General features: G+C 34.6%; 1 long non-coding RNA gene across 1 annotated transcript in view; it reads right to left on the bottom strand.

Annotated features, from left to right (window-relative positions):
• Positions 1-16847, bottom strand: part of LOC113625978 (uncharacterized) — a 161941-nt gene that overhangs the window by 35970 nt on the left and 109124 nt on the right. The window contains exon 5 of the long non-coding RNA XR_003434976.1: positions 13798-13869. This is a non-coding gene — a long non-coding RNA (uncharacterized LOC113625978). The remainder of the gene's footprint in view (positions 1-13797; positions 13870-16847) is intronic.

Here is a 16847-nt window from a genome sequence, read left to right on the forward strand (position 1 = left end):
CTGAAGCTTAGAGGAGCTAAGTGAGTTCCCCAAAGTCACAGAGCTGGTCACATTAGATTTAGGAAGAGAAAAATAATTTTTCTAGATTTCTTGTTTAATATTTTGTAACTTCACTTTAATCCACCCAACATAGCGTTACTCATTTAATATTCCTAAAATGTTGATTGTATCATATCACCTCTATGCTGTACAACACTGGCTCCCAGTTCCATAAAAAAAAAATCTGAATTCTTCACCCTAGGTTTAAAGACCATTTAAAGTTTAGTTTTACACTACCTTCCATGTCTTTATCCCATACATGTCCCAAGTGTCTATTCCATGTCTTTACATTAATCATCTGCTCAAACTTAGCCTGTATCATTACCCTAGAATATACCATGCTAATTACAGAATCCAAGACTAATGTACCTTGTTTTCCTTACCAAGATTTAATTTCCTCTTCTTTCGTAAATCCAAATACTTAAGTCCTTCAGGGCTCTATTCGAATCCTGTACCCTTCACAAAGCCTTTTTCAACCAGTCTAACTTATCCTAATTTCTTAGTTCTCTGAATTCCTAAAGCTTCTTTTTATATGAATAGTAGAATGTCTTCCTATAAGATGTAAATTATCTCAATTATTCATTGGCATGTCAATCACTCCTGCAATGCTAAAGAAAAATACTCAACCCTACTGACTGGACTCACTCTAAATCCATGAATGCAAACTTCAGATGGGTTCCTTCTTAAACAAAATTTATTATGGTAAAATATACACAGCACAATATTAATAACTTTAGCAATTTAAAAGAGCACAATTTGATATCATTAAATACATTCACAATGTTGTGTAACCATCACCACTATCTATCCCCAAAATGTTTTCATCATCCTCAACAAAATTCTGTACCCATTAAATAATAATTGCCCCTTCCACCCTCTCCTCAATACCTGGTAATCTCTATTCTACTTTCTGACTATGTATTTGCCTATTCTAGGTACCTCATATAAGTGGAATTATACAATATTTGTCCTTCTGTGTCTGGCTTATTTCACAACGCATGATCATCTCAAAGTCCATATATCAAAATTTCATTCCCTTTTATGGCTGAATAATATTCCATTGTATGTGTATAACACATTTTGTTTATCTATTCATTGTTATAGACACTTGGATTGTTTCTACCTTTTTGGCTATGAACATGGCTGTACAAATATCTGTCAAGTCTCTGCATTCAATTCTTTTGGATATATACCTAAGCAGTGGAATTGCTGGGTCATATGGTAGTCCTGTGTTTAACCACTGCAAAACCACTAAAGTGTTTTTCACAACAGATGTGCCATTTTATATTCCCATCATCAATGCACATGGTTCCAATTTCTCCACATCCTTGCCAACACTTGTTATTTGCTGGGTTTTTGTGATCCTAGCCATCCTAGTAGTTATGAAGTGGTATTTTATTTTGCTTTTGCTTTTCATTTTCCTAATGACTACTGATATTGAACACCTTTTCACGTGCTTTTTGGCTACTTGTATATCTACACTGGACAATGTCATTTTAAGAACTTTGCCCATTTTTTAAGTTGGCTTGTTTGTTTTGTTATTATTGAGTTGTAGGATATATAGATATATAGACATAGATATAGATATACATATAACTTCATTCTTTTGCATGTGGATATCCAGTTTTCCCAGCACTATGTGTTGAAAAGACTATCTTTGCCCCATTGGATGGTCTTGGCACTCCTGTGGAAAATTAATTGATCATATATGTAAGTGTTTATTTCTAGGCTCTCTATTTCACTGGTCTAAATGTCCACATGCAAGTACCATACTATTTTAATTACTATAGCTTTATTTTAAGTTTTGAAGTCAAGAAATGTGAGTCCTCCAACTTTATTCTTCTTTTTCAAGGTTGTTTTGGCTGTCCAAGGCCCCTAGAAATTCCTTATGAATTTGAGGTTTGGCTTTTTTCTTTTCAGATAAAATGGCTGTTAGAATTTTGATACAGATTGTGTTGAGTCTGTAGATTACTTTGAATGGTACTGACATCTTAACAAGGTTAAGCCTTCCTATTCATGAACAAGGCCTCAAGTCTTTTCTAAGCCTCAGTCTTTCCCTGGCATGCCCAGTTGCCTTACAAATCCCCTGTGTACATGGCTGTTTTTGAACGTCAAAAAAAATACCCAGGTTCTGTCTTTTTTAAGTCTCCTGGAAGCTGCTTTAGCCCGTAGGGATTAAAACAATGGTGACTTGCCTTTATGCACTAAGTCAGAACACATAGCCCCAATAATTGAAATACAAGTTCCTTATTGCCCATCCTGGCTCCAGCAACCCAATCTAGAAACATGGGTTGACAACTCCACAGCTGCCTGCCATGGGGCAGAGTGAGGGCTGGTTAGTCTCTACTGCACTGAAAGCTGAAATGGACAGATATTAACAGCAATTTACCAGCCAAGCTTTCCTCTGGATGTTGCAGTGTTCAAAGAGACTCCAGAGTTCCAAAACAGACACTTCAGTTTCTGCCAGTACAATTGTTTTCTAGTGAAGAGACAGATTCCTAGCGCTTCCTACTCCATCACTTTCCCTGACTTCACACCTCATCAGATGGGTTCTTGATTCCCAAATATATACATCTAGCCCAGACTTCTCTTCCAGTCCCCAAACTCAGATATCTAACTCCCACCTCTAAGGACTCTTAACACTGCCATTCAATCATACTATTTCTGTCTGGTCTATGTAGTCTCCCACTCCTAAATGACTATTTCACACCTTCTCTCTTCTCAATCACCCAATAAATCTTTGCTCTCAACCAATTACAGTACTTTCTACCTCACTGAGAAAATTAATCGGAGGAGACTTCCACAGACGCCCGTTACCATCTGCCTGACTACCAGCATCTGCACCTGCATCCTTTTCTCCCTTGTCTGTTGTCATAGATCCAAACTCAAGGCCACAAATGCCAGAAGGTGAGAATCACTGAGGCCACCCTAGAAATCCGCTCACCACATTCATGACACAGGAATACCCTGTGGCTGGTTTTGCTTACCATATTTTTGGAAACACCACTCTGGGTGAATGGGTGACTGAGGTTAGTGAGGTCAAATTAAACAAACGACCGAAAGGGTTAACTCAAGGTTTCTGCTTACCTTCAAACTTCAAAAAAAATCTTCTTTTTTTTTTTTTTGTGGCAAGTTTTTGGAGAAATGGGTATACTTTTTCACTCATTATTTTCATTTATCTAATAAATACCTAATAAAAATGAGTCTTTACCTATAGCTTCTCAAGCATAAAATATTTTTTAAATATTGCAGAGAATGGTACACCACGTCTATTAGTAATTAAAGCATGTCCTCTAACAATATACTTATAACTGCAATCAGAGTGTAATGTATAAAACCCTGGAAAACATTCTACTTAATTACTCGTTCATGGAAAGCAACATAATAGTTCAAAAGGGGAAAATGTGCTCACACTGCATGCTCTAGTATTTTTTTCTACTGTAAGGATTTATCAATATCTGCTCTACAACTGTTATCTTTATTTACTCTGACATAAGCCTATTTTCCACAGACATACTGCATTTTCTTTTCCCTAGTAGTATGAATTGTCCATTTCCTTAAGAAAAAAATAAACTTTATATTCCCTTTATTTCTCTTCATCTTTGTATGATACGTTTATAAAGCATTTGGCTCTCAAGAATAGACTGGCACTGTATGTATATCTAAATTTGACCAATACTTTCTTAAACAAAGAAATAGTATAGACCTTTATATTAATTTATATTTACTGGGCTCCCTGAATATGCTGCAGACTAGTCAAAAGTTCTAAGCTTGAATTCTTACAAAATGATCCTCTGTGAAAGATGTATTAAATCCATCCTATTTTTATGTATTCCTATCTTTATTCCATGTTATGTTCTTTGGTTTTAAATGTAAAAAGTCCTTGGATGAGAGTCTTAGGAAGCAGAGTCTGGTAAGAGATGCTCTAAAGACATAAAGTAAATACTCATGACACCTGGCAGAAGATTTGCATCAACAGTGAAAAACTTTGACCATGACATGGATTAGCCCTTCAACTGCATGACTTCTATTGGGCCAACCAACATTGCCTGAGTATGTTTCTGACTTGTTTCTTATCAGAATTTTTTCTCTCTCCTCTGCATTCTCTTTTCTCCGTCTCCATTTATAATTTTTTTTCTTTCTCTCCTTCCTCTCTCCCCACAAGAGTTACTACAAATCCTCCTACCTTTTGAAAAAATCATAGATATTTTCTCTATTTACACTGACTACGTATTACATGCATCATCCACGAAGACGAAAACTCGGTACAGGACTCTTAATTGATAATTCATGTCCATCTCTTCATTATCTCATCCTTTCATCTTTTCTTCATGACAAAAAACCCTTTGAAAACTTCTCCCTGACCACCCCCCCCAATAAAGTTAATTATGTCACAAGCAGCTCTTCTCCTAATTAAGATCGCTCCAACCACAGATGCCTTTTCTTATTTTATTATCACTCACACTAGGCGGCAATTAGGTGCATGCTCTGCTCTGTGAGACTGACCCTCAAGCGCCGTATGGGATTAACTCAGGTTTGTGGTTACAAGAAAGTAGACACTTTGCAAAGTAAGTCCTTCTTGAGATATTCTTTATGACACTCAACACCTTCCAGAATTCAACGAGTTTTAACGTTTTCTATTTTTACTTCTAAACAAACACATATATATCCCTAACACAAAACAATAGATCTCCTTCTGATTAATATATACAACACTTTATGTACAATGGGACTAAAACCTCCGCTCACTCAAACACATCAAGCTTCCAAACACATGTATTCATGCCTGATTAGTGGTCAAGGACTTCAGCCTGTTTCTGTGTAATGTGTGTTTTCCTTGTCATTTTCTTATACATATTTAATAGAGGTGTAGATAGGTTGACTAGGTTGTGAGTTTAGCATCTGTGACTATATCATTGGTCTTATATTAGTCCCAATTTACTATATAAAATTAAAAGCAAGACACTGAATTTCTCTGACATTAAGTCACCTTCAGTGAAGAAAAGAAAATCTACATTACAAAGTTGTTAGTAAACACTGCTAAATGAAATATATTGTAAAAAATTAATTTTAATTAAAACTATTATAGTTATTATTTTTGTACATTATTTGAAGTTGTCAGTCTAGGCTTTAGAGGTTCTGAATTATTGGCCTTTAGTCTTTTAAATGAGATATAAAATGATATATTAAGAAGTGGTTTTCAGGAAAGAATGACCTTAGTTTTTCAAAGCATTTTAGAAGGCTATTTGTGTGAGAATAGAGAGCCCCTACAGGGTGATCCGTAAAAATATAAAATAAAATTAAAAAATAATAAAAGACTCTGTTAGAAAATGAAAGATATTTGATTTTATTTTGCTCTGGCATTCTACACAGGAAAGGGATGAAGAACCCAATAAATTAAAGAGACAAGAAATTTTAGATGGAAAAACAGAAAAGGGCTTTAGCAGGATGTAGGGAGGGGCAGTGCAAAAGTCTTAGGAAAAATGGATACATAATACATTTAAATTGTTAGCTGATGAGAAAGACACAATACATTGAACAATTAAGGACACAGTTATTCAGGCTATTGCAAAGAAGATGTCATTAATGAGAAACTTCTCAAAGAAACGGAAAGGGTCTTCAAGTTTTAGAGAGAGAGGTAAATGAGAGCCACCTATGAGTCTTTTGGGTGTCATGAGAAAGAATGGCTGTTGGTCATATATCAGAGGATGTCAGGGAAGGATGGTCCTTTGCCATTAGCCTTTACACAGAACACAAAAAGGTAGGGGATTTCTTAATCTCCACTGCTTTCCCAGAGTACAGGGCTCAGAAAAAAGGTCAGCATTGTCACTATTCTCTGAAATAATTCCTCTTTCTTACTACCTAACTTTAGCGAAGTCTGCAGTGTATGGTACTTCGGGGGAAGGAACAAAGAGTTGAATTCTGTGTTTCAGATTAATGGAGTGGAGGGAGGAAAAAAGAATACAGGTAGTGAGACATAAAGCAGCGATCAAGGACTGAGTGGAAAGAGGAAATTAAAAGGTAGTCAGAAGAAACGTAAGTCATCAAGAATCTTCAGCAATATTACATGGTCAGGGAGTAAAGAGCTGAATTTTTCAATGTATGTGGAAAGGAAGGTTGGAGGATTTAGTGATTCCCAGGTAGTTAACATTTGTGCAATTCAGATAAAACAAGAAGAATCAGGTGTCCATAAGGAAATATAAAAATATTTAAGGGACCAGCAAAATACTTGTTTGTTGAAGGTTCAGGAACTTGTTTGCTGAAGTTTCAGGAACTTGTTTCCTAGAGTTTCAGATGGAGTCTAAAGATGAACCACAAGAAAGGATACTATATATCTTTATCTAGGTAATAAATCAGAGAGTTTTGGAGATGCCAGAGATTCTAAGAAATAGACACCTGAACTATTGCAAGAGCCTCCTAACTAGTCAATCGGCTCCTCTTTCCAGTCCATTCTCAACATTAGCACAAGTTTTCTCAAGTATGAATCTGATGTGTCACTCCTTTACTTAATAGCTTCTAATGGCCCACCAAGACTGTTTCTGATTTATCTTATCTTCTGCCACTGTCACCACCACATTCACGTTATATAACTTGCTGTCCCTCAAATATGCCAATTATTTCATACTTTCGTGTTCATCTATTGGTCTTCATACATCTAAACAGAATCGATTATTCCTATGTCTTTGTTCCCAGTGTATGCTATTAGAGAACTCATTGCAATAAGGTCCTTGCTACTGAAGTTCGAATACGCCCCCCCCAATTTAAGACATCAAGGACAGGAACTAAGGTTTCGGTTTTATGTACCCATCTCATACAATATACCCTGCCAAGAACCTAGCTCTAGATGTGTGGTCAATATACGAATTTAAATGAATGAACCAAGATGCTATAAGTATCTCTTCCCTGGTAAGTAATTGAGCCAAAGCAAGACCCTATTTGGATACGTGTATTCCTCAGGAGGTGGTAAATCTCATTTTACATGGTACACTCGTCAAAATCTTGATAACCTCTGAAGAATGATGTAGAGAGGCCATAAGCTTGAAACAGTGGGTTGAACCATAGGGTCTTCAAAGTTTCTTCCAAACTTATGAGTCAACAATTCTATGGTTAATATGTTAGGAATGGAAACAAAAGAGGATCTGAAAGAAAATATAATGCTAAGCATCTAAAGATAGTCATATTGAAAGAGAAGTTACTCAAACCCAATTCTTTACTGTCTCTGTATATACCTCATTAGCTAGGGTCAGTGTGTTTGTTTCCTATTGCTGCTATAACAAACTACTACAAACACGGTGGCTTAAAATAATGCAAATTTACCACCTTATAGCTCTGGAGGTAAGAAATTTTAAAATTGGTCTTACTGCAGGGCTGCATTCCTTTCTGAAAGCTCTAGGAGAAAGTCCATTCTTACTTTTTTCTAGCTTCTAAAGGTTACCCACATTCCTTGGCTCATGATTCCTTCAATCTTCAAAGCCAGAAATGGCAGGTTCAGTCTCTCACAGTGTTTCCTGTTTACCTCTTTCACTTTTAAGGACCCTTGGGATTACACTGGACCCCCTTAAAAATCCAGGATAATCTCCCCATCTCAAAATCAGCTGATTAGCAACCTGTAAACTTAATTATTCCTGCCATGTATTATGGGTTGAATTGTGTCACCTAAAAAATATGTTGAAGTTCTAACTCTCGGTACCTCAGAATGTGAACTTATTTGGAAATAGGATTGTTGTAGATTGGTTAAAATGAGCTCATATTGGAGTAGTGTGGGCTCTTAATCCAAAATGACTTGTGCTCTTATAATAAGAGGAGACAGACAAAACACACAGAGAAAGACGGCCATATGACCATGCAGGCAGAGGCTGGAGAGGTGCATCTACCAGCCAAGGAACATCAAGGACTTCCAGCAAACACCAAAGCAGGAAGAGACAATGATGGATTCCCCTCTACAGGTTTCAAAGGGAGCATGCACCCTGCTGACACCTTTATGGGAACTTCTTGCCTCCAGAGCAATGAGACAATAAATTTCTGTTGTTTTAACAGTTTGTGGTATTTTGTTATGGCAGCTTTAGCAAATGAATACACCACGTAACAAAACATATTCACAGGTTCTGAAGATTACAATATAGACATCTTTGGAGAGGCCGTTATTCTGCTACCATATTCAGTGGGGAAATGACAAAAATAGAAGACATTTGCCCTCTAATTAAGAAGAACAAGATAAATCTTTTTGAAGAAATGGAAATGATGGTCTTTTTTTCCTTCTAATTTACATAGCATCCTGAGGCTTTTATCTTCCTGGAACTTCTAGTAAGAATTCCAGATCACTCAGCAACAATTCTAACCACTGCTTTTTTGCTGATTTTACCATTAAGCGAATTAAATGCTTAACTAATATATGTGGCTACAATTTAGGAAAACATAAGTGAAATTTTAAAAATGCATAGCTGAAGTATAGATTAGTAGACTGGGAAAAAAATCCTCTCCAGCTCAGTGTCCTTGAGTTTTAAAAAATGGGAAAAAAAAGTTACCACTTTCAATTTTTCAAGGTTATTTTAAAAATTTCATCTTACTGTGGTAAGAACACAACATAAGATCTACTCTCTTAATTATTTTTTGAGTGTACATTACTGTTTACTACAGGTACAGTGTTGTATAGCAGATCTCTAGAGCTTATTCATCTTGCTTAACTGAAACTTTATGCCATTGATTAGTAACTCCCCATTTCCCCTCCTCCTAGTCCCTGGGAACCACGATTGCACTCTGATTTTATGAATTTGACTATTTTAGATACCTCATATAAGTGAGAACACACGGTATTTGTCATTCTGTGACTGACTTATTTCCCTTTGTATAATTCCCTCAATTGTCCCACATTGCAGGATTTCCTTCTTCTTTAAGGCTAAATAGTATTCCAGTGTATGTATACACCACATTTTTTTATCCATCCATCCGTCAATAGACATTTAGGTTGTTTCCACACCTTGGCTATTGTTAATAGTTCTGTGTGCCCGTGGGAGTACTAAAATCTATTCAGGATTCTTATTTTAATTTTGGGGGATTAGAAAAAGTGAAGTAGGATTGCTGGGTCATATGGTAGTTCTATTTTTAATTTTTTGAGGAACATCCATATTGTTTTCCAGGGCAGCTGCACCATTTTGCATTCCTACCAACAGTTTGCAAGTGTTCTCCACATCAATGCCAACGTTTGTTGTCTTTTGCTTTTTTTTGATAAAAGCCATCCTGATGGGTGTGAGATGATATCTCATTGTGGTTTTGATTTGCATTTCCTTGTTGATTAGTAACAGAGAACATTTTTTCATATACCTATTGGTCATTCGTATTTCTACTTTGGAGCAACATTGTCTATTCAAGTCCACAGCCCATTTTTAATAGGGTTATTACTTTTTTGTGCTATCGAGTTGTAGGAGTTCCTTACATATTTTGGAGATTAATCGCTTATCAGATACACGGTTTGCAAATATTTTCTTCCATTCCTTAGGTTATCTTTTCACTTTGCTTCCTTTGCTATAAAGAAGCTTTAGGGTTTTTAAGGACATATTTAAATCTGTATTCAGTGCAGCTAGTGTCTAACAACACTTTTAGATGTGGCAGGATTTCTTTCCTTTTTCTTATTTTGAAAGAAAAATATAATTCTGAAGATCTTTTAACCCTACATAAACAAAATGGCTCATTTAGCATTTTTTCATTCTGTCAGATTTATCTTTCTCCTTCTTTATAGAGTAGGATTAACACATTTGTCTTCTGAGATAAAGCACATTCTGTGCTGTCCCCTGGTGACCAATTTTACAGGAACATTAGGTTCAGACCTGTTTTGCCCATACAACTGGTAGCTGATAACAGAAGGGACAGGAGAATGTGAATAGGGACAGCTAAAAAAAAAATGAGAGCTTTTGGCCTAATAGGAAGCTTTCTCCCTATGAAAAGGATCTCATTTGCCATATAGATGTGCACACCATTAACAAATATGCACACTTACTTCAGTTATGAAAGGCATGTAGCTAAAATGCCCCAGGGAAAAAAAGTATAGAAAGAAAATCTTATTTTACAACAGCAATGGAAAAGAAAATCAAAGCTATTGGCTTGCTCCTATTTGAAAAATATTTTACATTAAATCCAAACTAAATACGGACTTAAAGTATCCCAAACTGAAAATAAAAATATGTCTCAAGACAAAAAGAAAACAGAATAAGCCATTCAAAAACCCTCAATTTCTTGTGAAATATTTTCATTTCCTTAGCTATCATTATCAGATTATGAAAAGGTATTATTCTTAAAATCATATGGCTAAAAAAGAACAATGCATTATAGTTTTGCATAAATGTTAATATATCTCCTTTCTCTCATATTCAAAGCTTCTTGATGAAATCTTGCTAATATTTTCTCGATCTTGACTCTCAGAAGACCTAACTGTAAATATAATAATCTATGCTATATTTTCAAAAAGAAAAACTGGACACAAATATTAATACTAGAAAATAATCAGAGCCTTCTACCTCAAGAATGAAATAAAGACCAACATATAGTTTCCTATATAGTGTTAGTTACTTGTATAGCATATAGGTGATAAGTGGTAAATTTAAACATGTTGCCCTAACTCCTGGTCCTTGGATTTTAGAAAACAAGAGACTAATCATTTCACAAACAAAGGCTAAAATTCTAGAAAAGCAAGAGATGATTTAAATCCGATGGCAAGGATTTTAAAATAAAGCTTTTGTATATATTTAAACGGCAATTAATGCTACACATTTCTATTACATAGTTTACTGAATTTCAGGCCAAAGCTTCATGAGATGCATGTAACTAAGGACAAATATAGGACCTATAAGTAGGGTACCCAAATGTCCCAGTTTGACTAGGACAGTCTGATTTTATGACTTTTGTCTGAACATTATTATAGAGCCCCTTTCACTCTCAAAGGCCTCTTAGATGACAAATATTATATGGTCACCCTATACAAAATAACTAAATCAGGGAGGCTAACTCCCCCAAATGAGTTGTACCTTCTAAAAATGTTTCAAGTTATGTTTGTAATTTAAGAAATAAATATATATAGGCATAAGACAGACATTATTTACATCTAGTGATTTATTCATAGTATAGTACCACTTGCTGGTAACAGAGGCCTATGCTCTAAGTTCGTTCCAACTCTAAGTTGATTTTCTTATCTCAACTCAGTATATTTTAGGTAATTAAAAAGGGCAGGGAAAGGTTGATAATGAGGGGAATAGAAATCCAAATGGGGAATGAACCTATCTGCTCAGAAATCCAAATTTAAGAAATTCAAGTCTACCACTTTGGTTGTATTATAGCCCAGGAAAGTGAAGCAAAATGAAATTTAGATTATGGGAGCATTACAGTTATCTAGGAAGAAGTATAAAGAATGCAAGAGGTATGAGGAAGCAGAAATGGATTAAAGTAATTCCAACAGTTTTTTCTAATTGGAACAGAGTAGATTCTACAAACAATAGATCAATGCTCCTCAGTTTGCTAGTCTGTGGAATACAGTCTATCCAGACTTTATTAAGGCATTTAATAATGTCTTTCACTGTATCAATGCACAAAAGGTATATAATTTTTTATCTGGTTATGTACTTCACAGTTGGCTACTCCATATAACACACTGTAATTCTCATAAGATCAACCCAGACAAAAGAATATCTATTTTAGACAATTACTTAGGCAAAGCCGAAAGCAAAGCTTTCACTTTGCTTTCAAAGAGCTTTCACTCTTTGACCTCAGTTGTTATTTTTTTAATACCTATAAGAATTAATATTTCTTTAGACTCATTTGATCTTTGCTTTTATAGTTTATTAAACTCAGCTTCAAAATTCATTTCAGGGTCTTATTCCCCTAGCACAGTCATTTGCAGCATTCTAGAGAGAGGCACTAACCTCTTCTAACTCCAGTCCTATGGAGTAAACCTGGTAGGGCCAGGAAAGGGAATTCAGTCTGTACGGTATTATGGAAATTGCTGACTAATTATCAGCATTAGTCAGTATGGATATTTCTTTTGATTTTCTTGACATCATTGTGTTCAACGTTTTTTATCTTTATCTTAAATGATGATTCTGAAGTCACATTTTTCAATGCATAAAGATTAAGGTTAAACATGCTTTTGCACAACAAAGGAAACCATAGACAAAACCAAAAGACAGCCCTCAGAATGGGAGAAAATATTTGCAAACTAAGCAACTGACAAGGGATTAATCTCCAAAATACACAAATGGTTCATGCAGCTCAATATCAAAAAAATAACGCAATCAGAAAATGGGTGGAAGACCTAAATAGACATTTCACCAAAGACATACAGATGGCCAACAAACGCATGAAAAGATGCTCAATATCACTAATTATTAGAGGAACGCAAATCAAAACTACAGTGAGGTATCACTTAACACCAGTCAGAATGGCCATCAACAAAAAATCTACAAACAATAAATGCTGGAGAGGGTGTGGAGAAAAGGGAACCCTCCTACATTATTGGTGAGAATGTAAATTGGTGCAGCCACTATGGAGAACAGTATGGAGCTTCCTTGAAAACTAAAAATAGACCTACCATATGACACAGCAATCCCACTCCTGGGCATATATCCAGAGAAAACCAGAATTTGAAAGGATGTATGCACTCGCTGTTCATTGCAGCACTATTTACAATAGCCAGGACACGGAAGCAACCTAAATGTCCATTGACAGAGGAATGGATAAGAAAGATGTGGTACATATATAAACAATGGAATATTACTCAGGCATAAAGAGGAATGAAATAGTGCCATTTGCAGAGATGTGGATAGACCTAAAGACTGTCATATGGAGTGAAGTAAGTCAGAAAGAGAAAAACAAATATCGTATAATATCACATATATGGAATCTAGAAAACTGGTACAAATGAACTTAATGGCAAAGCAGAAATAGAGTCACAGATGTAGAGAACAAACTTATGGTTACCAAGTGGGGAAGGAAGTGGTGGGACGAATTGGGAGATTGGGATTGACATATACACACCACTATGTATAAAATAGATAACTAATGAGAACCTACTGTTTAGCACAGGGAACTCTACTTAGTGATCTGTGATGACCTAAATGGGAAGGAAATCTAAAAAAGAGTGGGTATATGTATACATATAACGGATTCACTTTACTATACAGCAGAAACTAACACAACATTGTAAAGCAACTCTTCTCCAATAAAAAATGTTTTTAAAAATCCAAAAAGAAACCCCCCAAATCAAAACAAAACAAGAGTAAGGTTAAACATTTTTAACATGGTCTGCAAGGCCTACGTGATTTGGCCCGAGCCCACTTCTTCACCCTTGTCTTGTACCACCCTTCCTTACTCTCCATTTTAGCCACACTTCCCTTTTTTCACTACTTCGAATGTACTGTGCTCAGAGTTATAAGACATAGTGGTACCTCTGCCGGGATCACTCTTCAGACCCAGCCTCCACAGCACACATACACACAGAGTGAACTTTTATGGACCTCAGATCAGCTGAATATTAGAGAGAATCTTCTAACTTGCAGAGGTGGTAAAAAATGAAATTGGCAGTTTTAGTGTGCGTGCAAAGTTTCTAAGTATTGGGAGGGTCACATAGCTCAATACATTTAGTTGGGGATATTTTAAAAGGATTTAAATATTGGTTGGGCTGAAGAAATATATGGCTTCTTTTTAAAAACAAAATGCAAAATGCAAAAAAATGTTGGCTAACTCCCAGCCAAAATCCAGATGACTCAAACCCACCTTTCTCAGACTCGCTGTCCATTGTATGTTGGTTTTCTTCTCATTCTGTTCTTATTCAGTCATTATGAGCAGCTATTGGTAAAGAGAGGAAATATTTATTTAAAATAAATCATATGCTTCCAAAATTAACAGTCTAAGACTGGGTGTAGAAGTCAAATACAAGAAAATAACACCATTCACAAAGATTTAGATTAAAACATTTAAAACAAAGTAATTGAATTTTAAATTAAAACAGGGAATTACAAATACAAAATTGCTTCTATTCCTAAATATTCAAAAATAGAACATTCTTACTAATGAGTACACAGATTTATAAAATGAACCTTCATTGTACGCAGAATATGATTTCTACTTCATTTATGAGTGTACAGTGTATGTACAGGCATTAACATGACAACTAATAGGATATTCAATGATTTTAATTTTCTAACCAATGTAGAATTTGTTAAGGAATTTTAATATCAAAATGAACTAACTTTTCAATTAAAAATTAATGAGTTATATCTTCAGAAGAATGTTAATTCTTGCTTTTATAAGAAAAATATCAAATAAGTTTTCTTTTGGTACTTGTTTTTGTCAAACAGAAATTCAATGTATATATAAAATGTTAAATAATTAACATGTTAACTGTGGCTGCCAATATCTGTTTCTTCTATCCTAATTAATTTTTTTATATTTAATTTTAACCATAATATGTTCAATTTTATCATACACTGTATTTTTTTCAAGTAGGTAGTTCACCTAATAAGTAAACATTTATTAAATTTCAATAATAAGCACAAAATAAATATAAGTATCTATAAAGTGTGAGAAATATCTCACTATCATATCTGAAATCTCAAAATATTCAGCACGAGGAACTATAATACAGTTTTGGACACTCATAAGAAAATTTTCTTTTAGCCTCCAATTTAGAAGCTCAGTGATTTTATGACCTAAAAAGCAAATGAAACTCAACTGTTGATAAATTAAGAGGCTTTGTAGTGTTTATTCCATTACTAATTATGTTTCTCTTTTTCCTCTATTAAAATGTTGACTAAATACCAAGTACAATGCATTCTTTTAATCAGTTTTTCCATTTTATACCTATAACAAAGCCACAAAGGAGTGCAGTAAATGAACCAGGGAAAGTTTTATTTTCCTTTATTCTAGTTTAAATTTTTTTAAGGTTTTATCATTTATCCTCAATGACTCCCATATCATTTGGAAATGGAAAAAAATTTAGAAGATCCTGAGTATCTCTGACAATTAAACATGGCAGCATGGTTTAATAATAAACTGTAGCTGCTACTAGAATTTAAATTTTATACTATTTTCTATGCTTAATTACAAAAGGAAGTAAGGAAATAAATCCTCCATAATTTATGTTTCCATGTAGTTTGTTATTCATGTTTAACATTTAAATTAATTGCAATTTTGTAAGCAATTTTTCCTAAATTTAGTTATCTTTTTGTCTTCAAAATTAGGAGATAGCTTTACATAATGAGCATCCGGATAATGTGTTAATCAGTTTTTCCATGTTATAACAGGTCCACAAAAGAGTTAATCTGATTTTGTCTTCACCTAGAAATTTGGCATGTTAGAGGGAAAAAAAAGTGATAGAAACTCAAAGGTTAAGAAAGTATCAAGAGATGGAAAGAGAAAATCAGAAATACTTGTAACAAAGGTAAAACATAGAGGAAAACCCTTGATTCCAGGCTCATACAAATGACTTGCTAAGCCAATGAAAATTTTAAAGACAATGCAAACAGAAGCTTGAAATGGGTGGGTGTGCACAGTGAGGCTTGCTCTTTTTCAACCTTGACAATAACAGAATATGCCTGGATTAATCTGCTGGAGAATGAGAGCCACATGGAGCACATCTAAACTGCTCCAGTTGCCCCAACAATGGTTAGTTTAGATCAGCCAATAGTCAGCTAACTCCCAGCCAAGATCAGATGAGCCTCCTTCACAACCTCTAGCTGTTGCTAGAGTGATAAACAGTTGCTATCCAATTTTAGGATAGTTTGTTACATAGTAAAAGTAAAAAAAATAATACCAGATGGTTTGTAATTATTAGGTGCAAATTTTGGATATTCTAAGTACAACTGGTACTCTAACTAGAATAAAGTACACCTAATATAACACTTAAACATGAAATGGACCTACCCTTACAAAATAAGTGGCAAAGAAAATATTCTTAGTTTCAAGTATACTTTAAAATATATATATTCTTATATTGTCATACATTTGATTTTATTTATTTATATATGTGTTAGAAATTCTGAGACTTCTCAGAATTTATCATATTCATTATATGCTAAATACAAATTTAAATATAAGAGAATACAACAAGTTATTTGAACCTGAATGCAGAGAATAAATACTTTATTAACTGATTACAGTTGAAAGTCACAAGCAAAAAAGGGATATATTAAGGCCGAGCCATACAGATACACACACACACACACACACACATGTAGAGATATATATAGAGAGAGAGAGAGAGAGAGACAAATCCAAAGACTGTTACCTCTTTACATTTTAACAACCTCTGATTTTTCTCTTACACATTTAGGCAGTGTGTTTTCTTTCCTTCTCAGTTAAAGAAACAAATCTTGACCAGTATTTCTAAATCACATTTTGATGACAACTTACAGGATCATGGGTTGAGACAATGACTAGTGTATCAAATGCTATGTGATAGTTTTCTCAGCATATTCCATGTGTGGTGGTATATTTACGTTGGTGTGGAAAATCTGACAACTGATCATCTTCTCTTTTCCAGCAAAACTAACACGTAATTTTTTTAATGATTTTTTAATAGTCTTAACTAAAATAAGCTTAGACTTCCTTCCAAGTCAGTCGAATGCCCAAAGCATATTATTTTCTGCCCTTCTCAAACCCTCCTATATGTTTTAAGTAGCCTTTAGAATATGATTGCATGGCTGTATTTCAGATCTATAAATTTGAATTTTTCAAAATCCAAAATTACTTCCTTATGCAAAGTGGCAATGCAAATAGCAATCCTACATAGTGTAGAATAATTTTTCTTCTGTATAGTGCCCTTT

The sequence above is a fragment of the Aethalodelphis obliquidens genome, unplaced genomic scaffold (genome assembly GCF_003676395.1).
Source record: "Aethalodelphis obliquidens isolate GAN/ISIS:26980383/991018 unplaced genomic scaffold, ASM367639v1 scaffold17, whole genome shotgun sequence".
Lineage (NCBI taxonomy): Eukaryota > Metazoa > Chordata > Mammalia > Artiodactyla > Delphinidae > Aethalodelphis > Aethalodelphis obliquidens.